We start from the raw sequence: 4,866 nt of genomic DNA on the forward strand, positions 1-4,866 counted from the left end.
GCACAAAGGGTGATTACAAGACACTACAAGAGAAGCTTGCCTGAAGCGAGGCCACCAAGAGGAGCAATTTCAGTCGGAGAGACGGAGTCCACCAATTGGGCTAGAGGATCAGCATCTAAACGCCTTCAACAAGGGAACAACACCTAGAGGTGAAGCCGTCACCGGAACTGGCCAAGGCCATGTACAACTTTCACCGAGATCCAACTTAATCAAACCGTCCAGCCGCTGTCGTGAGGACGCAGAGCGGACAACGGTGCGGAAGGCCAGTCGTTGTTGTGTCACACTTGGCATGGTAGCTCAATCAAAGCGGCGCGGAAGGGGAAGCATCACAAGCAGCGAAGGTTTGGAAGCAAGGCAGATTTGGAAGTGAAGTGGAAACCAACCACTAGGAAGGCCTGAGGACACAAAAGACGGACGCCCGTAGTGTCCGTGGCGACGCGTTTCGAGACTAAATTTGTGTCGTGAATGCATCGCGACAGACAAACCGGTCACTTTGTATCGAGCTGCTGGGCTAGGGTTTTACTCATTTCCTGTCCACGCAGACTGAAATGAACATGATAGGTCCGTTTGGATTGGGCCGCTGGAGATGTTCTAACAACCAGAGTTTCAATCTTGTCGAGCGAATTTCTGGAATTTTCTATAGGGAAAAGGACCTGGTTAGGTAGTGCGCGGTTACCCGTTTGGCGTTTGCTTTACAGAGTGCTCCTCCTATTTTTGGATTGTCCACGCGGCTGGCAGTAGCGATTGCCGTTTACGGCAGTTTTTTGTCGCGACCTGATTAACCAGCATGCATGCACCTCCCGCCGAGGCTTTGACCCAGCCCCACCTATTTCTTCTATCTTTCTTTATTCCTTTCTCAGTGCAATCGCTCTTAGGAATACCGGGGGCAGATCCACCAAAATAATTAGATCCAAGCAGAAAAAATATTTGATCCCTTCCCGAAAATTGTTTAAAAGTAATAAGGCACTTGACGCGCGAATGAAAAACACTTCACATCTAAATTTTCATTCCTCCATCATCTAGATTGATTCTCAAGAAATAGCATCCATCTACAACAACCATATATGCCCGCATCCCTGCCTCCTCCCTCCTCCCACACCATGTATCCACCATGGTTTGGGATGTACAAAAGCATCAATAGAAAGTAATAATTCGACAATGCAACGTTAGGTGTATTAACGAAATTACATCCTAAGCAACTCAATCATGTTGGCATGTAATTAAGACTAAGCAAATACATACTACTGTAATCATGTTCAGATGTAATAAAAACTAAAACTAAGCAAATACATACTACTGTAATCATGTTCAGATGTAATAAAAACTAAGAAAATACATCCTAAGATAGTACTCTATAATCATCTTGGCATGTAATAAAAAAAAATAAGAAAATACATCCTAAGATACTACTGTGATCATGTTGGCTTGTAATAAAAATTAATAAAATACATCCTAAGTATTAATGTAATCATGTTGGCATGTACGAAGTAATAATAAAAATTAAGAAAATCAATCTTAAGCTAATACTGCAATCATGTTGGCATGTAATAAAAATTAAGAAAATACATCCTAAGCTACTACTGCAACCATGTTGGCATGTAATAAAAATTAAGAAAATACAGCATACAATCATGTTGGCAAGTAATAAAGTTAAAAATTAAGTAGGAAAGATAGTCATGCAAGTGCTTTGGGGATGGAGCTAGCAATATGACAAGGTCTGGCGGCCGCCATACCTAAAATTTGAATGCTAATCCTAGGTATATATATATGCTTCGTATATTGACATCCAAGTATACTGAAATTGACAACCAAGTATATTGAATACATCGATAAAAATTAAAAATTACAGTCCCGGTAGAACGATAAAAATTGCCCCATTAGACCACCTAATCACCAACCCCTAACAAAACAGTAGCACCCAAGGGCTAATTAACACGATTACAGCTATTGGTAACGGGTTAGTAGCCGCATCCAATTAATAACAGCACCACGCAGCCACCGCCGAATGATTCCTCCTCTATATATCTTTCATCCTCAACAGATTGTCCAAATTTCATCATCTATATTAAAAAAAAAAACGAGACCCATGGGCACTAGCACCCAGGGCTTATTCTTATAGAAGAAGCTCAATGAGCCGCAAATCCGCGTCCGAGAAGATTCAAACCCGGGTTGCGGGGTAGCCACCAACTCGAGCTAACCATCTGACCCTCTGGTCATTCTCTATATTATCTCCTATATTTTAACAATATCATCTAAGTGAACAGCTAGCAGCAAGAACTAGAAGCATAGCAAGCAGGAACTAGAAAATTCAGCCATCAGTTCGTTTATATGCAAATTCAGCAGTGCAGAACTCACAATTAAGTAGAGTAGCAGGAGCACCAATGAGCAGTAGCAAACTGCAGAAGCAAACATGTTCAGTACCTTGGCACTCTCCCTCGCGCCGTCACGCGTGAAAGCAATGATTAGCAAAATTCAATAGCATTATCCACACTGAAGATCTGCACAACTCGACATGGCGCCAACACTCGCAGCTCCTCCTTGTCTCTTTGCATCAACAACGCCATCTCCGCTACACGAGCTCACACGGAACCCTGCTCCTCCCCCACAATGATGAAACAGTGCGTGGCCCAGTGTAGATGCGGCGTCCTGCCGCTTCAGCTGCCGGAAAATCCGACGCGGCCAGTGCTTCTCCCTGTGTAATCGCTCCAGATGTTGTGGCGCGACGTGTGTCGCCGCCTCGGTTCGTTCCAACTGCCGTGGCGGCCGAATCTCCTCTGATCTCTCTGATCTGGTGGCGAGAAAGTAAGTCACCGAGACGGGGGAAGAGAATTCGCAAGAGGGAAGGCTCGGAGCGGGGTCGTTTCAAACTCACCTGAGCTGGAGCCGATGGGAAAAGTACGGCGACCCCGGGCTCCTCCATCCCTGCGATTGACACGGTACCGACCCGCCGCAACTCTCCGCCCAAAAATCGAGGCCCTGAAGAGGAGCGGGCTGCTGGACCTCGCCGTTGGCACACCTCCGCCGCACCGCCGCGCGGTCCGCCTGCTAGCTTTGTGGGGGAGCCGGTGGTCGCTTCTATTTCGGAGATTTCCGGCGGAGACGAGACGGCCGTCACGGACGAAGGGGAGTGGGGATTTGTCCCACACGTGCACCAACTGTCCGCGCGGGTGGGTTGAGGGAGAGACGTCCGATCGCGATCCCACGTGCCAGACGAGTGAGCACTAGCTAAGGCAATACAGTGCCCAGGCAAGAATTAGATTTTTGGTAGGGAAAATAGGAGGGCAGGAAATCTTTGGAGTGGGTGAGAAGAAGAGACGAGCGAGGGGGATACATGCTGCACTTATGGGAGGTGACTTAGAGCAAGTCTAACAGGCTCCGTATAATTTCACCCCGTATAACACGAGTAAAGGGTCCTGTATCCAAGCTGTCGTGCCAAGCTCGGACGAGCAGCGAGCCCGTATACCCACCCCAGTAAAACAGAATATTCTGTTTTACGGGGTGGGATACGGGCTCGCTAGCTCGTCCGAGTTTCCGCCCTCAAAACAGGGTTTTAGACAGACAATTTGCACAACAATTTCACATCAAACATAGCACATCCAAAATATGTGATGCATAATTCATAGTTTTAACATCACAAGACGATCATAGGCAATGTTCAAGCCACGGAATTCCCAAATGTGATCAACCATCAACGGATCCATCACCACCGGCGCCACCGCTCGTCGGAGACTCACCTTGATCACGAGCTTGACGCGCAGCCTTCTTCCTCGCAATGATGTCCGCCTTGGTCTCCTTCCACCACGCCGGCCGATCCTCGTCCATGCCGTCGGTGCGCATCATCATGATTTCCCTCTCCTCGGCCAAGAGCTCCTTCATGGCCTTCGCTTCTTTGGCTGCGATCATCTTCATGTCAAGCTCCTTCCTTGCTTGCACCTTGGCAAGCTTCACCACACTCTTCTTGTCGGTGATGAGGAGCTTGGTCTCCAACGTCTTCATCGTCAATGCCTCCTTGGACTTCATGAGTTGATCCAACTTCTCCCGGAAGCTAGCTGCTTCAAGTTCTACCTTGGCCCTCTCCTTGGCCTTCTTGTTGCCCTCGGGCTTGCCGGTGTTTCTCCCACTCATGTCCTCCGCTTCATCATCCATGGTGAGAAGTGCCTCCTTCTTGCACTTTGGCTCGTTGTCCCGCAACTTCCACTTAGGAAGATGTTGAAGGATGGAAAAGCAATGTTGAAATTGAAATTCCTTATTCTTAGAGCCGGCCATGTCCTTGTACCGTGCTTGAGCATACTTGGGCTGCACATAATATGGATACCACATCATCAACACATAATATGGATAGCACATCATCAACACAAGGAAAACTTACATAGTCCTCCAGCACGCATCCACTAGGGGGGTTGTCGGCCACTTGATCCATGGCAGCACTCCAACGAGAACAAGCCGGCTTGATGATGTTCCATCGGCCTTCAAGTGAGCGGTAGGATCCGTCCGCCATGCTCTTCGTGCGAGGCTTCAGCTGGTGGTACAGATCCTCAATGCGCTGCCAGTAGCGCTTGCCGCCTTGGTCCACTCCGGTGCACGCATCCATCCCCACCTTGCTCCAAGCTCGGACCAAGGTGGTGTCCTCGACCTCGCTGTAGTTCGCCGTGCGTGGCTTCGGCATCGACGAAGAACCGGCGGCAGCCGGATCAACCTCAACCACCTCCTCCTCGTCACCCTCATCCTCCTCCTCCCCATCAATCTCTTCGACGTTGCACTCGGCATCGAATGCATCCATACCGGCGTCCAAATTCACCGCGGAATCGTTGAGCATGTCCAAGTAGGATGTTGTGGACTCAACATCGAACACCTTGTCTACGTCAA

The 4,866-nt window shown here is 48.4% G+C and overlaps 1 long non-coding RNA gene across 1 annotated transcript; it reads right to left on the reverse strand.

Moving 5' to 3' along the window:
* Positions 1-2,188: 2,188 nt before the first annotated feature.
* Positions 2,189-3,100, reverse strand: LOC124649908. Its single transcript, XR_006986828.1, has 2 exons — positions 2,873-3,100; positions 2,189-2,788 (listed from the first exon to the last, which is right to left on the reverse strand). It is a non-coding gene; the product is annotated as an uncharacterized LOC124649908 (long non-coding RNA).
* Between the last annotated feature and the right edge of the window lie 1,766 nt (positions 3,101-4,866).

Source organism: Lolium rigidum, chromosome 4 (assembly GCF_022539505.1).
Source record: "Lolium rigidum isolate FL_2022 chromosome 4, APGP_CSIRO_Lrig_0.1, whole genome shotgun sequence".
In the NCBI taxonomy this organism is placed as follows: domain Eukaryota; kingdom Viridiplantae; phylum Streptophyta; class Magnoliopsida; order Poales; family Poaceae; genus Lolium; species Lolium rigidum.